The 23159-nt window shown below is 40.0% G+C and overlaps 1 protein-coding gene across 1 annotated transcript in view; it reads left to right on the forward strand.

The window, feature by feature from the left end:
• The first annotated feature begins 7186 nt into the window (after positions 1-7186).
• The window catches only part of rnf19b (ring finger protein 19B), a 41471-nt gene continuing 25498 nt past the window's right edge, over positions 7187-23159 (forward strand). The window contains exon 1 of the mRNA XM_080862265.1: positions 7187-7441. The gene's annotated coding sequence lies outside the window, so the exon portion shown is untranslated. The remainder of the gene's footprint in view (positions 7442-23159) is intronic.

The following is a 23159-nucleotide window of genomic DNA, read 5'->3' on the forward strand; positions in this document are numbered from 1 at the left end:
TCTGAATGTCATCTGCATAGCAGTGTTGGAAATTTTGATAAATGCTCAAAATGTGCTGAAGAGGAAACTATAAAGGTCCCAAAACAGGACAAAGGTGCAAGTACAAGGTCAAAAGAGCACGAGGATGTTTTTATTGAATGAGTGATTTTTACCAACTTTCTAAAACAACAGACAAAGCAAACAGACACCAAAGATGGTGAAGCAGAATTTATATTTTTCACATTACTGTTTCTGTTTGTTATTGAAAAAATTACAAACGTAAGCATGCGGGTTAGGAATAATAATATCACTAACCGTGTTGAATAACCTTTCAGGTTTGCCTCTTACCTTTGAAATCTGGTTTGAAACATCGGCCTCACATCTCTCACTAAAAAAAGACTAACAGATCTTTTAGAGCAACACGTTAGCAAGAAAGTGAACTTGTGAACGAGTCGATCTCCACGAGCAAGAATGCTTTCATCATAAAACTGTCAATTATCCAAGAGAAAGATTATAAAACAGGAACTAGCATTATCTAAAATGGAAAGATAATGATTATTAACCTCTTAAGCACCCATGCACCCAAAGATGGGTGCAAAAGGGAGGAGATCATGAAACCACTGGGGCCTTAACAGGTTAAAAGATTTGTTTAGGGATTGTAATCACTGTAAGGTGTTTGCTTGCAGCCAGAAGGGTTTGTCTGAATCCCTGAACTCTACTCGAGGTGCTGAGCGAGCACTGCCTTAACATGTTGATCCGCTGAGTCATTGCATATTATTTCACTGTGGTTTTCTTAAGAATGAAAACATTCAGTGGCCTTTCGTGCCCTGTAGATGGGGGCTTTTTCATTCTGGAAAAGATTGCTTAAGATGGAGATTGATGCCTGGATCCTATCACTGCTGCACAATCTAAGCAGGAAACTGTTGAAGTTAAGTTTTCCATTTGTTTTTGTTGCGATAAAACATGTTTTTTCTAACACAGGAAGGAAATGACAGGTTTCCGAGTCTTCGTGTAAAATATAATGAAGCTGCTGTCACTACACTGTTTCCGCTTTGAGCTAGCATGGTGAAACTTTTCCCAGAGATGGTTAACACAGCCCTATTTCTAAGGCAAATGTTAACTGAGCTGCACTGCGTCTTACACCCAAAACATACCAGACTTGTTGGTCTATTTAAGTTGCACATGTGTGATGTTTAGTCATCATATTTGTAGGGAGTGATGAGCTCAGAGCCTTGACACCAAACTCTTAATAGTAATCCGCAGCCGTCATGAATCATCCCAAATGTGAGTTGTCTGACTGAGATGTCAAAAAAATACTAAACACATAAGTTAGTAGCAATAAACATGATCAAAGCTAAAATGTAATTAATTTTAAACTTAAAAGTTGAAGCAAATTGTTTCTGTTTACCTTTTAACCCTCAACCGTGAAGCCTGTACACCTCACACATAAAAAAAGTTTTTTACATGACCTTTGAACAAAGATTGAACTGGAGACTTCATCAATGTGACAAAACTTCAGTTTGTCAGCAGCAGTTATCAACACAAATGCACAAGTTTTTAGGTGTTATCAGCTATGCAGTCCTGTGAAAAACTATTTTTCTTCTATAAGAATTAGGAAGATGAGTAGCAGCCAGGTGCATCTAATCAAATGCAGGAAAACAATCATCTGTGTGTTAACAAACCATCGCAATCTTAGACGTGGCAGCAAGTTCATCCCAAAATGCAATGCTCAGAAAAACTATGACAAACATAAGAGCTGCATCTCAGACTCCACAGACCTCAATCAGCATGTTAAATCTTAAAGCTCACGATAGCACAAATAGAAAAAGCCTAAACAAATATGATCTTAATATCTGACCGCATTGCACAGTAGGACATTTGACGAAACCCAAACATGGAATAAACACCTCATGTCAATGCAGTGCAAATGCAGTGGTGGAAAGGTGATTTAGCTGACTTTGCAGCTACAGGACCTGGTTACCTTGCAGTCATTGATTTGACCATGAACTTCTCCATATACCAAAGTATTCTAGAGTCAAAACTGACAACTAAAGCTTCTCTGAAACTGGGTCATGCAACAGGACAACGGTCCCAAGCACAGCAGCAAATCTACAAAAGAACGGCTCAAAAGGGAAATAGTCCAGACCTCAAACTGACTGAGATGCTGTGAGTTGACTCTACATGAAAAAATGTCTGTAAGCTTCATTGAACTGAAGCACTATTGTGAAGAAGAGTGGCCCAAAATTCATCCACAGTGACGCGAGACTGATACAGTCATACAGTAAACAATCACTTGTATATGCTAACGGTGCTTCTATTGAATGGTGAGGTGTACTTAGTTTATCACAGGACTGCATAGAGTTCTGTGACGTGACCTGAGACATTTATTTGAATGCAAAAGACTTTGGTGATAATGAAGCTGTTAGAGCTAACAAACCAACAGACAAAGATCTCGTTGTCCAGAATTTCTGTTTTAGCCAGGTGTTAAACTGAGTACATGTTGTCTCTATGTTTTGAAATCTTTAAATTGACTCAATACATTAAATTCATCTAAATTTCATATCTAATTTTAGTTTCAAACCTTATCATCAATGGAAGCCACTTGGTTTTTCTCCTTTCTACTATGAAATAATGTGTGTGACCTGTAATGAATATCCCTGTTGGGAAAAAATAGACTAAATAAGAATATAAAGTATCATCAGACAATGACAACCTCAGTTTCTCATTTTTATCAACTAATCCAATTAAGGAAATCAACCAATAGGACTGTTACGGTTTATGAAACCTGCCTTTTTTGACTTTATCCTTTTTCTCCTGCAAATGAAGTCAGGTGAGTTGTTGTTTTAAAGCAGGTAGTCCCCACCTGCTTTAAAACATCAGTGATTGTTCCGATCCCTAAGAACACCCGCCCAGCCAGCCTAAATGATTATCGCCCAGTGGCCCTAACATCTGTAGTGATGAAATGTTTTGAGAGGCTCATGAAACCCTTTATTAGTTCCTTCCTCCCTCCCGACTTGGACTCATTGCAGTTTGCATACCGGACAAATAGATCCACTGGAGATGCTGTAGCACAGGTCCTGCACACCACACTGAGCCATCTAGATGAGGGACGTGGGAACTATGTGAGAATGCTGTTTATAGACTACAGCTCAGCGTTCAACACCATAGTGCCCCACATCCTTACGGATAAGCTCCGGGATCTGGGATTCAGCACATCCTTGTGCAGATGGATTCACAGCTTTTTGACTGCGAGACCACAGTCGGTGAGAATAGGGGATGTGTACTCTCATACCCTTTCACTGAACATAGGGGCCCCCCAGGGATGTGTGCTTAGCCCTCTTCTTTATTCCCTCTACACCGCGGACTGCACGGCCAGATACCCCACTAACTCCATTGTGAAGTTCGCTGACGACACAGTGGTGGTAGGACTCATCTCCGGGAATGACGAGAGGGCCTACCGAAGCGAGGTGGACGGATTAGCAAAGTGGTGTGTGGCAAACCACCTCTCCATGAATATCAGCAAAACAAAGGAGATGGTGATTGATTTTAGGAGACAGAGAGGCGAGAAAACTCACACCCCAATTCAGATCAATGGAAACCCTGTGGAGAAAGTCTCTAATTTTAAATACCTCGGTGTTTATATCAACGAGGACCTTAATTGGAACACACATACGGACTTCCTCATCAGCAAAGGCAGACAGCGCCTCTATCATCTGAGGCGTTTAAAGAGGTTTAAGATCTCCAAGAACATCCAGAGGAGATTCTACACCGGGGTCATTGAGAGCATCCTGTGTAATAACATCACGGTGTGGTACGGGAACTGCACAGTACAGCAACAGAAAGCCCTGCAGAGGGTCGTGCGCACAGCTGAACGCACTATGGGAACATCTTTACCAACACTGCAGGACATCTACGCTGAAAGGTGCAGATCCCGGGCCATCAGGATCACTAACGACTCCAGCCATCCCGCTTACAAACTGTTCAGGCCACTGAGGTCAGGGAAACGCCTCTGTAGCCTGAAAACAAGAACTGAAAGGTTCAGGAGGAGTTTTTACCCACAAACAGTGAGACTCCTCAATCAAAACACAAATCGGACAACATGATGGACAATTCCATACACAGTATATAATTTTCTTTTGAGTTTTATCCTTATTTTTATTTGTATTTTATCATTTACATCTGTATTTATGTAAATACGTACACTATAGCTCTTAACTATTACAGCGTAATATTTTGCACGATATTATACATTTTTATACTTTTATATAGATATTTTTTTATTATAAGTTTAGTAAGATGCACAGTCGGGGGGGGGAGTACTTTTTAGCCGGAAAAAACATTTCACTGTGTGTTGTACTAGTTATAACTACATGTGACAAATAAATAAAGAATTGAATTGAATTGATTCTAGTCTTAAATATTTAATGTAACCTGTTATTTTGTCTGAGATTATTTCACTGGTGCAGTGTGAACATGTCTGGATAAGTTGGAGGTTTAAAGACAGCACAATGATGGTATCAGTGTCTTGGAGCTTTTGTGTATATGTTACTGGTTTTCAGTAAAACTAGTGATAAGAAGCACAAAGCTGTCTTTTATTTTATCAGCCAGATAAAATAAAAAGAGCCTGGAAGTCGGCTTTATCAGTGATAAGCAGCAGATAAGGGCATGTGAACTTGTCTGAGCATAAAAATCACATGATCACTTTAACCCAAATGTCATGCCTGCAGCTTACCTGCAGCTTAGTCTGAAGCAGCAGCTGCATCCTGCAGAAGTCACCTAACCCTCTCTAGAGGTCACTGTTTCTGAGATTTGCTTGTAACTCAAATGTGAAAGTGCGTTTTTTCCTTTTGTATTGTTGTAAACTGAAAATATTCAGTTACTGATCCTTCGCATTTAGGCTAAGCATCAAATATCTTTAACTTGTGAATTACAAAAAAAGAAGAAAAAGGTTTTCTTTTTGGTCTTTACTCAAATAAAGACTTTTTTTGGAAACAGGAAAAGATGACACGCATCTGGCATGACTCATACTGAAAACCTTTCCTCCTTTAATTGTAGGAAAAGGAGAGTAACCAATAAGAACAAAGAGGTTATTTTAGAAAAGCCGAGCACAGAGTAGTCACCCTGGATTATTGCAAAGCAGCACGTGGGCTCAAAGCAGTGACGGTTAACCCCTCAACATACACTTTCTTGCATTTTTATCCTGGTATTATATGTTCTTGCCATTGCTTTGGTTGCTCTTTGTTGGATCTAGGATTTTTTTTTAATAAAACACAAACTATTAACTTGTATGGGGTAACGTCTAAATTGTATTTTAAAGGTCAAATTATTTTTTGATCAAAAGGAATTTAAATCTTCTGAACTGTAAGCTTTAAATTAATTGTAACATTATTTTTTCCTCACAGATCCATATGTGTTTATATTATTTATGTTTACTCTGTAGTTTCTCTTGTAAGGTAACGTATGTAATGTGGGATTGCAACATTTCTGAATAGTTGTGCGTATATATCTATTGTGTCCTTCAAACAAAGCATGTCATAGTTATCTCCTGGTATCAGACTGCTTGTGTATGATATATGTTTGTATAAGATGTTATTTAAGACATGACATTCCAGTCATGTTTCCTACGTGAAGAAGTGTGGCTGGAATTCAAGGCTGTGTTTATTAATAGGTGAAACGATTACTCACTATTAGTATTTTGTTCTAAAATGAAAGTGGAATCATTTCAGGGTCTGGGGAAATATTTTCCTTCAACATCATTTCTTTCATCGTGTCTCTTTCTACCTCTCGCTCCGTCTGTTATGTTAGAAAGACTAACGTGTTTCTTTATCTGAGGTGACTCGATGAAAGCATCCTCCTATTCTTTTCACATTTTAAATGCTCCCTGTGTTCTCACTGTAATGAATCCTTCCCTGGTCTCTGATCAGGTCCCTGGTAATTTTAAGCCACTTTTTAAAAACTCCAAGTTCGACCCGTCTCTTCTTGGCAGTTATAGATCCATCTCAAAAGTATTCCTAAAAACCGTTAATAATTGATCCTTTTCAGGCAGGCGTTGCAGCGCCACTTTATCACTTGGAGTCTCCAGCAACATCTTGATTGTACTGTTTCTGTTATATCTGCTGGATTTTGAGTGATAAGAAACATAGACATTTGAGAACATATAAAGACCTTTCTTATCACTACTATGCAGATGACATCTACGCTATATATATCTCCCTTAAGCCACAATGTGTTCCTAGACTTAAAGGTTGGCTGGCTGCCACTTTTCTCCAACTTAGCGAAGCTCATGGAAACTTCAGGTTTCCTTACCACTAAATTACTTTACTAAAAGTTCTATGTGTAGGTTTAGACTCAGTCTTCACTTTGAATGCTTGTGTTAAATATCTGGCTTGGTGTTGTTTTTATGACTAATAGAGATATCATCGTGTCGCGCCTATATTTCATCACATCTGGGTTATTGATTCATTTTTCATTTGTCTTAGCAAAGCTTCATTGAGACATATTTTCTGTGAGACTTCTCACTGAGTCTTCTAAGCACCTAAAGGTCACTGACGCTCCACATTAACTACAGAATCCACTTTAACATTTCGGATTTGGCTTTTAGAGCCCTGCATGAAACAGCACTACTGTACAACACATTTTCATCCCCAGCAGAGGTCATGTGACCAGGGCCTGCTGGCTGTACAGCACAAGACTGAGAACTAGGAGGCTGAGCTTTGATAGCAGCAGAAACTCTGAAATGTGTGGACTCCATGATCTGTTTTTAAAAAGCGCCTAAAATCTTTTTACACTTAGTTTTGGGTAAATGTTTGTTTTGTGTTGTGAAGCACTTTGTGGTATTTATCTTCAAAGGCGCTGTAAATATGTCTTATCTGAAACATTTTGGCACAATAAACTTTTGTTCTCGGAGGGATTTCTGCTTCTGATCACTGATGTGTTTAATAAAAATGAGTTCACCATCGTTTGGGATTTGGACCCAATGTATTACCGACAGATATCTTAATAGATAAACATGGTGCTGCTGTGTTAGAGGTGGTAATCTAAGAAGCAGCTAAAGCAAATCTGTCCTTTTTATTTATTTATTTTTGCACATTTACAGTAAACTAGCCCTTGCGCCACGGGGAGGGGTTTCCACATTGACGGTGACGTGACGTCACCGGCCAGGGCTTTCCTCCATGACGTCAGGGGGCGGTGGGGCGGTAACCAGAGAGCGCGAGGCGACGCGGAGCGAGCTGCGGAGATTAGAGTTTTTGCGCTGCGCTCCTGGGGCGCAGGAAAATCAGAGTCCGCCGTCACCTGCCAGGAGACCCCCCGCCGAGCCCGAGAAGAGAGACAGAGGCTGGCACGGTAACGGAGGACGGTTTACACCCAGACTGTAGATCAGCGAGCCAAGCACAGGAGCACCGAAGCGGCCGCCGCATCGCTCCCCAGCCTCTCCTGTGGAAGAAATCCGGTCCTGAGCAGGGTGAGTGTCCGGTGATGAACCCTCTGCTGCATGAGCTGCTTAACAGACATGTCACGGATTTAAATGTGTCTCTTTATATTTGAATGTATGAGATAAATAAAACAAAACTGGCCGTAGATCTGTTTGCCACTAAAATAACTGTTTTCTGAATGGTCATTCAAAAAGCCTGATAGTCACAGGTGAGCTCAAAGCAAACCATCCACGTTTTTGGAAAAATCTCAGTCATGTAGGCTGTTTAAATACAGCGAGGACGAGCCCAGCTGCTGCAGTGTAACCCTAAACTATAGAAGCAGAATGTCCAAGTCATCCTGAGAGTTAAAACGCTGCCCTGTCTTTGCCTTTAAAACACATTCCTGTCTGTTCTGCCACTCCCCGGTCACTCTGCTCTAAGGACACTGTGTATTTTCCATAAAAGATGGGAAAAAATACATTAAACATGACCGTGAAAACGAAGCTGGCAGCAGAAGCCTTACATGATAATAAAACGCAGTGTTAGAGGAGGTGTTACAGAAGCTTAGAGCTCCTCAAACACTCCTCACAGGAATATGAATATTTATGTTTTGGGGGCTTTTACTTCTGTTTCAGGCCAGATTTTCTGAACCGCCGGGGTGTGGTGACCATCACCAGCACCCCAGTGTAGGGTTTTCTGAAACGCTCAAACTAAAAGCAGCACAACCAAATACAAGCGAGCCAGCACGAACCGGTGCCCTTGCAGATGTTATGAATCAGATAAGGAGTTGAAATGAGTTGTAAATAATGACATGGTTCAGTTCTGATGTTGGGATGAGAGCTCAGGCTTAATGAGGCGTTCCCGTTTGTGTCACGTTTCCATATAGTTATTTGACATCCTTGTAAATAGTGTTTAAAGGCTTAAAGAAAAACTCTTTAACTGCCGTACTGGTCTTGGTGAATGACACATCAGATAGTAGATTTGCTTAGATTTACAGATTGTGATGATGTTTCTTTTTTTTTTTCAAGTCACCCCTTAAATAACCAATACTAATATTTATCTTTTTATGACTGGAGTGCAGGTGAGTCAGCATGATGAATTTGTTTTGATTCTTTGAATGTGGCATAGACGTGACACAGTCTGTAAATCTGGCTGGCTGGTTTTCGTAAAGTAGGCCTGTTATCAGTGTTGACCGGGCCTTTTACTAAACAGGAACTATTTCCTGCACATTGTTTTTATTCTCAGCGTGTATGATTCACATGTCAAAATGATTTTCACGTAATACGCAGCCTTTGTGCTTCACCTCAATCCATCATCTGCCTTTAAGACAACTTTCTTGTGATTGGCTAGCCCTCGTAAACAGAAGGTTTTACCAGCAGGTGGGTGAAGCTGCTGGGATGATAAACTGAGCATTTAGAGCAGTTTGAAGCCTGAGCTTTTGGCTCACAGGGATCAGTTGTACTCTTTTCATGTCTGTTATGCAACGAAATATTTATAACACACAATAAGGAAAAGCATAAAAACAAAGAGGATGCGTAAAGTCAATTAATAGTCAATTATTACCTCTCCCAGAGCGTGATGATACCTTTGAATGGCCAGTGCTATTTTGTTTTAAGGTCACATTTTGAATACCTTTCCCCATCCTAGAAAAAGGCAATATAGCCAGGATTTTTTTAATCCTTATGTTATATCAGATTAATTTTGTCAGTTAACCAAAAAAAGGGCCAAATATCAGTTAATATCATTTAATAACAGGTTTATTACGGTGAACCTGTAAAATTAATAGCAGGAGAAAATACCAAAAAATGCATGTTTGACATAGTTTGAGGCCACTAGAGTGCGCTGACAAATGTATTTTTACTTCTGTAAAACGTTTTAAAGTCAGTCTAATTGTTTTTAAAATTTCAAAGATCTGTATTGACCTCGAGACGCACATTCTGTTCTCTCTATGTTTGCGTGGGCTTTCTCCAGGATCTCACATGTAGAGTCCATCAAAAAAAAGTACATGGGTAGTGTAGCTGAGTGCTGTTTTTAACTGTGGTTGTGGATAAGTGGAACTGGGCTGTTATCATTTTATTTAATGGACTGGACCAATGTGCCAAATGTAATCTATGTTTAATAGGATCAGTAGAATGGAGTCAAATCCAAAGCACCTGATTAGTGCAGCACTAAAAACACAGAGATGTAAAATAGTACTTTGAACACATCTGTTTAAGGAACTGTGCTTAAATTTTAATCTCTAATGTCTCGGTCTTCAGCTTGTTAGCTTTAAATGTTTTGTTTAACAAATCTATTTGCATACTGAGCTGCCTGGAAGCATCTCCAGAGACGTTTTACAGGACAGGTGCAGCTGTAAAAAAAAAAATCAGTTATAGAACATTATTAAAACATTTAACAGTCTTAAAATTTTCACTGAAAAAGCCTTTCAAAGCAATAGGTAAGGAATATGATGTCATCTGAACCAAACTGCATTAAGCACAGCATATTGTACGAAGAAGTGAAGTTAAAAAGTGTTACAAGTGACTATATTTGGAGTACGTGGTAGAGGATTACCTCATCGACAGGAGTTTCAAGTTTCTGTGCCATTACGAGTTTCAGGTTACAGACAATAGCCGGGAATTACACCCTCAGATGGACTGTGTGTGTGTGTGAGCTGTTGTTTCCTCTCTGAAACCTGAATCCACTCATTCAGTTTACTACTACTGCCGCTCGCCCCGTCCCTCGCTGTGCGTGCCTCAGTTTGTGTGTTATGAGGAGATGCATAGGAGCTCAGAGGTTTCCTCTCAGTCACTGCAGCGGCTCTCGGCCTCACATTAAACATTCAACAACTCAGCAGTATGGCTCCTGAATGCTCCTCTAATTATAGAAGCTCCCAGCCTGATTCTCTCTACCTCCACCTTCCACTGCATCGCTCTGGACTCTCAGTGTACTTTATGTGTGTGCGTGTGTGTGGGAGAGGTGTTAATGAGCGTCAGTGGGAGAGAGAGAAAACTCAAACTCTCCATTTGTGTACCCATCTGCCTCCCCTGCTTGAATCCCTTAAGAATATCATTTTATGTGTTTCCAGATAGATAGATATTAGTCACTAAGACAGTATTTGTGGTAACTTTATCGAGCAGGGCAAATTCTTCGTTAGTCATTTCTTATAAATTGCAGTTATTACTCATCACTGCTGATTTCTGTTCTTTGCCTGTCGACTGATTTATAGAAAATATCCGGTGTTAGTGTGAAGTAGAGCCAAAGTCAGTCAGCTAGCTAGTAAATTTGTCCATGAAGAGAATCTAACTGGCAAATATTTTAAAAATGATCAAATCAAAATGCAAAAATTTAATGGCCAAACAATCAATCACTTAATTTGTACAGTATACTGCAGATAAAGAGAAAAGCGTTGTTACTATAGCCCTTAAGGCACTATAGGTCACATTTTCTAGCACGTTGTGGAAGCACAAGCTGGGTTTTGGTGTTTTAAAAAAAGTGCGTATAGGAGGTGGAAACTGTGAGATTTTTTGCCACTGATTTGTTTTCGTTCCTTTCTGAAGGTGTGAAATAAAGAGAGGAGAACATTTAAATCAAGCACACAAAAAGATTTACTAACATTTACAACTGCAAATTGTGCCGATATTTAATGCCAACAAAGCAGCGCAGCTTCTGAAACTCACCTGTAAAACTAGCCACACCTATGAGTGCTAATGGGAGACTGTGCTCACACACCTTGGCATTAGTCTGGTTGCAAAGATCCAAAACAGATAAAACCACAAACTACAATTTAAAAAAAGAGTGAGAGCTAACTAAAACACTACTATGTACTCACAAAACTAACAAAAATAAAATGTAGTTTTATTTTTTGTCATATAGGGTGAATAGTCAACCATTCCAAGCACAAATCTTTTTGTTGCAGGAATATCTACATGAAGTGTTTTATTTCTATTGTATTGTCTAATCTGAGCTTCAGAAATCTTACCACCCACTTTGCAAATAAAGCTAAAACAAAGACTAAAAACTGAGCAAAACTAAACTGAAACTACCCACACTGGAAAGTAACTCAAATCTAAATATAAGACATAAAACTAATGATAAACTAAGTAACTCTGATTTCCAACACCCTTGGTTCGTATTTCGCAACGTTTCTCCTTCTGGCTCTGTTTTGGTCTCCACCACCTCCTGAGAGAATGGGTAGCAGTGTGGCTGCTAGCTAGTTTGCTAGCCAATTGCAACTAAAGTCAAACCAAAACAGTGACTCTGAAGGCTTCAGATCCAAAACAGCAGCTAAAAAGAAGCTAAAACACCAGCTTTAAATATTCAGGTTTACTGTACAGTCTTAACCTTAAAACCATATCTAAACATTTAACCACAAAGAATAATAAACCAAGTAGCTATTAAAATGAATCTCATGCCTGGTTGCTCTCATTATCAGGTTATGTCTGCACCAAAGTCCCAAACTGATGCCTAACGTTAATTATCAAATGTATGACACTAATAGTTCCTGAAACAAATTATTCTGCATCTTCAGTAATCAGTAACAGGCCTTAGAGACGGATTGATAGAAAGATTAGAGGCACAGAGTGAATGCAGCAGCAGTAAAGTGCTGATATGGAAAGTGGCCAACAGCGTTGTCCAGTTCCAGAGAAAAAGGGAGTGGGAACAGAATAAATAGATGGCACAGCTTCATGCGGGTGATTCAAATATTTTATTCTATTCAAATTCATTTCACAGGGAAGGAAGCTCAACTTTTTAATCTGCTTCTTGTTGTGGTGCCATGTGAATAGATGACCTTTTTAAAATTTACCTGAAGCTCTCTTCATTAATCAGACTTTCTGTAATTCACGGGATGCAGAGTTTGTCGTCTGTTTTAAGATGTTTCCTTTCTTTGTCTTTGAGAGTTCTGACTAAGCAACAAGCTTAGGGTGAGCCAAATTTGACAAGCTGTTTGTAAATGTTCTCAGGGGAGAGGCTTATATAAACACACACACACACACACACACACGTGTACACACACACACACACACACGCGCACACTCTAATAGTATGCAGGTCTTGTGTGTGTGCTCGTTTCCAAGGAAGAGGCTGTACGAGCTGCATTTCCACAGAATATTATCCATTATCAGCATCATCGCCCAGCTCATTCTGCTTGGCTTACAAAATAAAACTGATATAAAGATCATGTGATCTTCATCAGAAAATGCTTTTTAGAGAAATGTGACTTAGTCTCTCTGCAGACCTTTTTGCACTTAAAACCCTTACAGTAAAACTAGGTGTTTAAAGTAAGCGCTCATTTTCTTTTGAACGCAACTTAAATGAAAGCGAAACAGTTTCATTTTTTTTTAGCCCACGCTGAAAAAAATTGCCAGCTAATCTTATCAGCGCACAATCTCCAAAACATGCTAGGATTTTAAAAGCAAGACTGTCTAGTTCCAGATCCTTTAGGTTTAAGCATGATTTTCTCGTTAACAGTTAAAGAGGGCAGGATGGTGGTTAGCACTGTTGCCTCACAGCAAGAAGGTCCTGAGTTTAAATTCGGGGTCTTTCTGTGTGGCGGCAATGTTCTCTCCGGGTACTCCGGCTTCCTCTCACACTCCAAAGACATGCAGGTAGTGGGGTTAGATTAATTGGAAACATTAAATTGCCCATAGGTGTGAATGTGAGTGCAAATGGTTGTCTGTGTCTATGTGTTAGCCCTGCGACAGACTAGCAACCTGTCCAGGGTGGACCCTCCCCTTGCCCCAAGACAGCTGGGATAGTCTCCATCTTCAACACCGCTGTGTTGGCTTTTTTCAGTCAGAAGTGACTGCTGGTATGCTTGGTTAACAAGCTACATTTATAGTCTCTTATTGTTCAACACACAAACAACGTACTAGAGTTTCACGCAGGAAAACCTGAACCCGACTTCTTGGAGAGGCTGAACCAAACTGTAGTGCTTTAACTGCTTAAAGACAAAAAAGAGACCATCCATACGGCCCGAAACCAGTTTATGTACCGGAGTGTAAACACGCTTTAATGCTGTAAAGTTGGCCATGTTAGCATGGGAATCTTGGGGATTGACTTCTTTCTGGGGACAGCCTCCAGGGCCCACAGGGGCACTACAGTTTTTGGCACTTCCGTGTTGGCTTGGTTTTTTAGCCCTGGAGGCTGCCAGCCCTGATATACATACCAAGCATGGAACAAGATAAATTTCCTGGCATGACTTTCATGAAGTAAAATGGTAATGACCCATATAAGTCAGTTTATATTACGTAACCTTTATATCTTTTATATGTAGTTATATTTCTAAGCTATCACAATTAAGTTAATCGATTTGTGCAAAAAGGTTTTACGGGTTTATCTCGGCCACCTTGTGGTCATGGTTGCTCTGCCCCGTGATATTTTTGTTCACGTACCCAACAATTTCCATCTCCTTAATACATCCAGATCTTCACCTCAGTGAGGCTAACTTCTATTCGCTGATAAAGACATAATTTTCTTCTTTTACAGGTGTTTTAACTGGAATTTTATGAGACACTTTTATAGTTGTGAATGACAGGAAGCTCATAATGAAAGAGAAATGGTTGGCATTTAAAACATCAACCAGGAATCACTTAGTCGTTACCAAAACTAGTTCTTGTATTTCCCATGACCGTCCTCCTGCAGGTTGCAGGTGTGAATACTTGAATGTTTGACGCTCATTGGGAACAACAGGTAGTGGCCGTTGTGAATAACTATAAAGAAATGATTTGTGCAATGAGGCAAACAGCGGAAAGAAGTTGAGTATGACCAGATGGCCGTGATTCAGCAGTAAAGTATGAGGTCGTTATTATTATAACCCTGATGAGCAGCCATGATATCTAATCGTGCTAATCGTGCTCCGAAGAAGCAGCCTTGGCCGATCGACCGTGACGGTGTTTTTTGCTTGACTTCTTCTTGTGAAGGAACATTTAGACGTTAGTCATGTATGGAGGGCCACGAGCGCCAAAATTAATTAAATAATACATTTTTAATGATTTAATATTGAATAGAAAATGTATTAAATTAAATTCATTATTTACCAGTTTTATTAATTAATAACACATTGAATTAATTTTTTAATGATGTATTTCTTTAATTTGTTTTGGCACTCATGGCCCTCCACAGTGGTATGCATGTGCTGCTACTATGGAGGTCTAAACGTTTAAAGTGTTTTATTTTTTCGACATCAGGGCTTTACAGTTGATCTCTCACTCGCTCATTCGCCCATACAGCTGTGCAGCTGACATGCAAAGTGCTGTCTTACCAGTACCCTGGGAAATTTTGGCATGTGAAGCGGGACCCGAGATGGCCCGTGCAAACCATTAATAACAATAAGGGTCAAACTGTGCATAACAACAGAAGAATGACCACTTTACTGCCAAGTTCAACAAAGCATTTATGAAACAATAAATAATGGGTCACATGCTTTTATTAGCTGCATTCTTCGAAGACACTGATGAAGACGTAAGTTCCTCCTAGAAGTTCTGGCACAAGTTCACAGAAATTCAGCGTTGTGCTGCAGTTGCTCTGCAAAAACACACAGAGGCATTTTTACAACAGGGCCAGCTAGCCTATTAGCTGATTGATTCTAATTAGCTGTCTTCTCTGAAGACACACAGGCACACACACACATCGTGCATTATTAGCTGCTGGTTGAGAAGGGGGACCACCTGTTCCACTCCTGGACCCCGCTCTCAGATTAGCAGGGCTTTACTCGGTATCACTACAAACAGGATAACAGCCTGAGCCGAGCTGTTTGCTCTCTGCGGACTTTCTCGTGTTGTCATCAGTCGGTTTAGACTGCAGCCTTTTAGCTGACGCTTTTATCCGAACCGATAAGATGCCTTCGAATGAGCTGAGCGCAACAACAGGATAATCAGTTTAGGCTGATTTGATGTGTTTCGTGAAAGACTGGAAAGAAATGTTAAGTGGCGTTTGCTTTATTGAGGTTGTGCTTGGTGGCATATTGAATCTGCCGCATGTGTGTGTTTATATATTTTAGAATCTGGGAGAGCAGGAGGAAAACATCCATCAAAGGTCAAAGGAGGGGCTGCCATAAGATCGCCCCTATATAACAATTTTTAATCCATAGAGGATGAAACTCTGTTCCTCAGGCAGATCTGCAGCTGCACAAGAGGAATGAGCCAATGAGAAAAAGAAAGATCAGAGTCAAAGCAGCCTGACATTTTTCTCTGGAATCAGCAAAGACAATAAACTTCAGTCAAGTTCTTAGGAATGGGAGGGTTTAGGCACTTTGGCTGAAACCCAGAGTGGAGGAGAGATGTGTCTTGTAAACACAAAAGGCTGCAGCCTGTCACGTCATTACTTAGAAAGCTCTGCGGTTAGGTTTGCAGTAAGGTAATTTATATAATAATGGAGGGTTTTTAATACTACTTTACATAGAGTCAAATTAATATTTTGCTTCATCACCATTGTTGTTTGTGTAGATATTAATTTACTGGCCATGCTCAGATCATTACTTACCTCAGTGCTGTATAGAAACTCATTTTGTTCCCACTTAACAAATAAACATGGGCTGAATAGTCGGCTTTTTCCCCATGCATGCATGCCGTCGTACACCACTAGGACTCATTTAAACTAAGTGTTTTTTTCTAAGCTAATTTTGTATTGTTGATAAAGCTCGTGTGTTTGATATTATAATGAGCTTCAGGAGATTGCAAGCTAATGCTCTCCCAGCACCGGACCCAATCCCAGATAAATGGGAGAGTTGCATCAGGGAGGGCATCCGGCATAAAATCTGTGCCAAATCAAACAAGCAGATCCATCCACTGTGGCGAAGCCTTGGGAGCTAAGAAAGCAGCTGAAAGTTATTATAGTTAAAGTTTTTTTAGTGATACAACAGCAGGCTAATAGTTTATTTGGATTTTTTTTAAAGTAAATTATCGTCTGAAAATGTGTGCACAACATGTTCTAAATGGGAACACTTCCCCAATCATGTAATACAAGTCCTTCATGTACAAAGCTCCCTAATTGTATATGTGTTTGCCCCCGGTTGTAGATTAAACTACTGAAACCACAAAAATCAAATCAAATCAAATCAAAATTTATTTATATAGCACATATTAAAAACAACAGTGTTGACCATAGTGCTTCACAGTCAATAAAAACATGAGACAGTTAAAACAAACAATAGAAGAGGACAACAAACAATAGGTAACAACGCAACAAGCTAAAACAGCCAACTAGACAGAATCAAAAGCCAAAGTAAAAAAATAAGTTTCAAGACGTAATTTAAAAGACAAGATAGACTCGGCAGTGCGAATATGAACGGGGAGGTTATTCCAGAGTCTGGGTGCCACAGATGCAAAGGCCCGGTCGCCTCTCGACTTCATTCGAGTCCTAGGTTGTGCTAGGAGCCTATGGTTGGATGATCTAAGTGCCCTGTTGGGATTGTATGAATGGAGTAAATCAGAAAGATAACTGGGCGCTAAATTATTCAAAATATTAAAAGTGAACAAAAGAATTTTAAAATCTATACGATATTTAACAGGGAGCCAATGTAATTTGGCTAAAATTGGAGTTATGTGTTCATGAATTCTTGTACCTGTTAAAAGACGCGCAGCTGCATTTTGAATTAACTGGAGCCGGCAAAGAGAGGAGTGTTGGAGGCCCGAGTAGAGGGAGTTACAGTAGTCCAATCTGGATGTAATAAATGCGTGGATAAGCTTTTCAAGATCTTTTAAAGGAAGGAACGGCTTTGCTTTGGAAATCTGACGCAACTGGTAAAAGCTGTTTTTTACCACAGTGGACACCTGTTTCTCGAGTTTAAAAGAGCCATCCAGGAACACTCCGAGGTTTCTTACAGTGGACGAAAGATGGCTAGCGAGAGGGCCTAGGGCGTCAGCTAACTGGTCTAGCGGAGTGTGACTACCAAAGACTATGATTTCGGTCTTATTCTCGTTCAATGTAAGAAAATTATGTGATAACCAAATTTTTACTTCATGCAAACAGTTGAACAGAGGTTGCAAAGGAGCAGTCACATCGGATTTCAAAGGTAAATAAATCTGGATATCATCGGCATAACAGTGAAAGGAGATGTTATGTTTTCTAAAAATTAATCCCAACGGCAACATGTACAAAGAGAAAAGAGCAGGACCGAGCAAAAAAGTATAATTAGTTTCAGTTTCAGCCGCTTCATCTATTATGTGTTATCATTTTTAATAGATAAAGAGCTAGTGGTGTGTTATTATCACATATCGTATCAGATTTTTCCACAGGGACTTCATTAAACGCGAATCTGTGAGCTGTTCATGTATGTTCACCTCACCTTCGTGTGCGTTTGTGTGTGTACGTGTGTGTTGTAGCGTGAACCCTGTGCGGACAATGACGAGGCAGGCGGCGAGTCGTGTTATATAACAGCAATTAGTTCTGACAGCTGCACACCTGTAGCGCACAGCTGATTACTCCGAACTGCATGTTGGTGTGAATGTTCGTGTGCGTGTCATTGTGTGTGTGTGTGTGTGTGTGTGTGTGTGTGTGTGTGTGTGTGTGTGTGTGTGTGTGTGTGTGTGTGTGTGTGTGTGTGTGTGTGTGTGTGTGTCCAATCATCCTTCATCATGGCCTCTAATGTGGAGTAACCTGCTAGCAGGGCCCACACTAGCTGAATCATTTCAGTCTTACAATCCATGTTGCATACCGGGCTTGCACTAATGGTGAGTTAGCTGGAAAATGTCCATCCCAAAGTTCCCTCTGCACCGTTTCATCAAGAGTCAAAAAGATGAATAGAAATATATTCAGTAAAAGGCAACAAGTCAAGTCAGAGCAGGTAAAATAAACTCTGTTGTACCTTAGGGGAAATTTGTCCTAGGATTATTGCCAAAGTATATTGAGTTAGATGTCATAAAAAAGAAGGAAGATCACAAGGACACCTGAGTATTAAACATCAAATCGTTGTTATACACGCAAGTAGAACTCAAAACTGGATTTTACTTCTAACTATACTTAAACCCAGTTGAACTTGGATACAAAGTGTTTTTGTGTGAACGTATGTTCCTGTAGGATGGGTGTGGCGAGTATGTGCTCTGAGCTGCAGCAGTTTAGGCAGTTCATGCCCTGCAGGGAGAAACTGGAGGATCCCAAAGTGCTGAGGTGTAGATTCACCGTCTAAGACAGAACATTGTGTCTGCGAGCTGCTGAGGACGGATTACCTGCAGATCGCACCGGCCTCACTCTGTCTGTCTGTTTGTCTCTCGCTCTGATTCAGGAAACCGAGTCCAGAATTAGGCTGTGAGGACTCATTGTGGCGGTTTAGGAACTTGGACTATTATAGTTTTATTGTCTTGTAAACTACATGATTAAGAGTTCTACTAGTGGCCTTTTCAGGCTGCAGTTATTATTACATCATGTTGAATTAAATGAAGAACACGTGGATGATTTTTCCTTTTAGTTAATCCACGAGATCCGGAAGCTACAGGAGACACCGTGGAGTCAATGAGGTTAAAGCTGCCTGCTGGGACACGCTGGATCTAAATTAAGAGCATAGCTTACACGTCCACATTAAATTATCGATATAAAAATGTGGAATGACACATTTTGAAAAGATTCACATTAATATGTTTGACACCAAGAGGAATCATTAGTATGCTCTGAATTTTTGAAATCTCACATTATGAAACATTTGTGTCACATTAAGCACTAAAGTGAGTTTATCAGAATATTCAAAGGATTTGAATCCTTCTTACATTTTAAGACTTTCCTGTATACCTCTCTGTTTTTTCTTTAGACCTTTCATAGTGCTGAATACTCAAAGAAAACATGTCCAAAGTTAGAAACAATCCCCATCATCATAATTATTATTATTGTTATTTTGTTCCTTGGCTCAGTATGTTGTCATAGACTGAAAGATATCGCTAATATGGGCATCCTGGCTGTGAGCACAGAAGCCCCGCCCACCTCTTGTTACAACCTTGATCTTGTGACAGCCAATTAGATTAAAGTAAACTACAACTGGGAAGATGAACTGAGGGGCCCAAAGGCCCAGTATAAGATGAATAAAGGTTATTTTAATTTGTGAGTTAGAGAAAGCTTTTTTGTTAGAGTCCAAGATTCAAAATATGGTGTTCTAAATTAGTATAATGTGTCCTCTTTATGAACGCGGTTGTCACCACAGATTGTCATCAAAACCATATCTGCAGCAGAAAGTTAATCAACATTAAACAAAGATGTTACACTGCTGTAACTGTGCAGTAGTTATCGAAGCCTGGAGTCTGCCTCCACAAACAAATTGCTTTAGTATAATCTGCATGTATGTGTATCATCAGGATGTATGTTCAAATGTTTGGGTCGTGATAATAAAATAAGAATAAAGGCTCACAAACACGTATGTGATGCATTGATTCAGCTATCTTTGTGTTAGTAAATCTAATGTGCAGTATGTCAGCATACCAGTTTTGTTATGAGCATTGGAGTTTTTGCACTCTGAAACTCAAAACTGAGCCAGAGCACATAGAAAACTCTGGAATTGTTCATGCAGAAGGACATTTGAATCTAGTTGTTGCAGTACAGAAAAAGTCCTCCGGGGACCACGAACAGCTTCATGGGAATTTGGCCAGTAGCTGTCAAAACCTTAATTTGGACAAAAATGTGGAACAGATGGAGAGACGAACAGGCGAGCAGGAGAAATAAATATCATTCTACAAAGCAGCGGGCTTTGGCAGTCGCAAAAATGCAGCCCACCGGGCAGGTAATTGCATTCACCTGACTGTCCTGGCAAAGATGAAAAGCAACCTCTGCTTGTCATGAGAATCGAGTTTGAGAACTGTTGCTATAAAACAAGAGTGCACTGTGGGAATGACCCTCGCTGTCAGGTGGCTTGGCTGCAGTTAGGATGCATGATGGTTATAATAATAATTTCCACAAAAGTCCAAAGTGAAAAGAAAAAGTTTAGTTCTTTTTTTTTTTCAGATGAAACAGTTACTTAACCTCGTGTTTTTGAAGCTTTGATGATTAAAGCAGGGCAGAGAAATATTATTACAGGCATGTAGATCCTGGAAGGCTGCATGTTAAAGCAGCCTGCAGTGTGTGTGTGTGTGTGTGTGTGTGTGTGTGTGTGTGTGTGTGTGTGTGTGTGTGTGTGTGTGTGTGTGTGTGTGTGTGTGTGTGTGTGTTGAATTGAGCAGCAGTGGAGTAGGAGGACAAGTGTAGAACAGAGTGCGTGTGAGCCTGTTGATAACAAATCAAGTCCAGATTGTGAAGTTCTCAGGCTGTTCAGGCCCATCTGCCAAAGCACGACACGAACGCTGCACACACACACACACACACACACACACACAAACGTTTGCTTGGCTATCTCTGTGAGGACATTCAATTATTCCAACACCCCTTACCTTTGAGTTAACCATAACATCGCAGCACGTCCCCTTTACCCCATCATCATTCTAACAAAGCTTCCAAGGACCAAACCAACCAGATCTGTAGATGCTCACATCATCTAAAAATGTAACACTGATAAAATTCCCACTAGTAAAAACTGCATTTTATTGTTTTTATTTTGTTTTATTCAAATACTTCATTTGCTAAAGAGGTTAAAAAATGCATGACAAATTAGAAATGCAGAGTTGTCGTGACTCCAGATACCGAGTTTGATAAATAATTAGTGAAACGCGTGCATCCATTAAAACAGTGCGTTCTCACAACATCTCCAATTAAAACTTTATTGGCTCATAATGTCAACGAAATTGGATGGTAGCAGTGCAAAACAAACCAATTAAACCAGTGACAATGATGAAGAACACAAATGAGTGCTTTAAAGAAGTAGATAGAAAGAAATCAACATTTCAAACAGAAACTGGCTGTTTTTTGAGTAGGACTCCACCTATTGAAAGAAGTGCACCACCTGACTCTGAGGCCAGGTGGGGAATGCTGGGAATGATGTTCGCTGTTAGCTCTGGGTGAGGCTGCAGATACTCTGTGCGCGGACTCATTTCTGTTAATGCCATGGCCGTTTTTCAGATCAGTTCCTCATTCATTTTTTTGTTTGCGGAGATGTTTTTTCCACACTGACTCATCATCTGTTTGTGTCGTCATTCAAAGGAGCTGCGTATTGATTTTCACGTAATGGTTAAATTAATGTGTATTAGTAAGTAGCCTTTTTGCTCAATTATAGCAAAATAACAGGCACGATTATAATCATTATTTTCTAATTCTGTAATTGTTTAACACAATTAGAAGAAAAGGAGCACTGTTTTGTTAAGTGTAACTGTAAATAACCAAATACATGGTGCCTCAAAGCACTGCAAACACACACAAATACACTTTCTGTTCCTTTAAACGCTATTGAACTTTCACACACACTCAGTCACTCTGATGGATGCATTGGGGGCAGATTGGGGTTTACTAACTTTCCCAAAGACTTATCGACAAGACCAATCATAACGCCAACCCGCCGACTGGAAAACACCCGACTCTACCGTCTGTGCCAAAAAAATGAAGTAATAACGCATTATTGGGAAGTGATTTAGGAGAACAACAAGTGATCGCTTTATCTCAATTATCCTGTTTTAATAATCTGTGGAAGCCAAAATTGTGTGAAATTTAAATGAGAATAAATGCACATTCCTCAATCCCTAATATGTAACTGTGTCGCCTAATAGAATATTATAAACAGAAAATGTTATAATTATAGATTTTATAGTATAAGTTGTGCCTGCCTGCTGGGGGGGAGGGCACGAAAACCATGCAGGCTCGTAAGCAGAGACTTTGCATAAAAAATGCAACAAGTGCACACGCACCCCAGGCAGCAATCTTTAAGAGTATAACAGGAACGAGCGCTGCGTTGCGGTGTCTCCAGCCATCCGTGTCCACGTCTGCATTAGAGGATAATCTAGGCGTTACTTTACAAACAAACAAGTTTGTGACACATTGTTCTTTCTTCGTACCTCTCAACAGAATCGTTGTCGTTTTCTCGCTGTTTGAATGTTGCATTTTATTGCGGTTATCGTGTTGTTTGAAGGCAGGGCGCTCCCCTAAAGTCTGTTTATAGAGGCAGGAGGTGTGTTTGAAATCTTTATAACTTACAAGCAAATTTTGAAGTGGTTTGTTTAGGTAGGAATTTTCTGATTGCCCATTTTAAAAATCTTGGAGACCAGTCTTCAGTTATTGATAATTCCGCAAAGAAGCAAATAGATAAAGAGATTTGACACAAGATGAAGAAATCTTTGTTGTTTCCTCCTTTGAGAGGTGAAACAATCTTTATCAGTTCTGGAGAATCTCCTAAAAAAAGAAAAGAAAAGAAAGGAAAACCAGATAGTGGGTGTCTGTGCGTTCTCATCAAAAACATCTGATAATGATGACAGCATCACTGAGCAGGCGCATGATAAAACTTTAACCAGTTTGATTCCAGTTCCAGCAGCCCTGATCACTGGGCCAAATGGGAACCCTGCATTGGAGGATGAAAACACACATTTAGAGGAAAAAAAACAGCGTGTGAAGCTCAGGCTGCCGCAGAGGAGAGGGCTCTTACACGCAGAGCTGCTGGGGGTGTATATTTAGAAACTGCTGGCTTTTTATACACATCTCCACAAAGACCCAGTTTGACCCAGAGAAGATGGCGAGTGATGAACCGCCATGCTCGCTTTCAGCAGATATTTATTTTTGTTAGCACACTGCGTGTAGGTATGTGTTAAAAATGCACATAAAAGTTTAATGATGTACTTTGATAGTAGATATCCTCCTTTGGTTTTGGTTTCTGACTACAGCTCAGAAGTATTTTCCTCCTCTTCCTGCAGCTTGCAGTTTGTTAGAATTTGGTTTTTGAGGTAATTCTTCTGG

This window comes from Rhamphochromis sp. 'chilingali', assembly GCF_963969265.1.
Source record: "Rhamphochromis sp. 'chilingali' genome assembly, chromosome: 17".
In the NCBI taxonomy this organism is placed as follows: Eukaryota; Metazoa; Chordata; class Actinopteri; order Cichliformes; family Cichlidae; genus Rhamphochromis; species Rhamphochromis sp. 'chilingali'.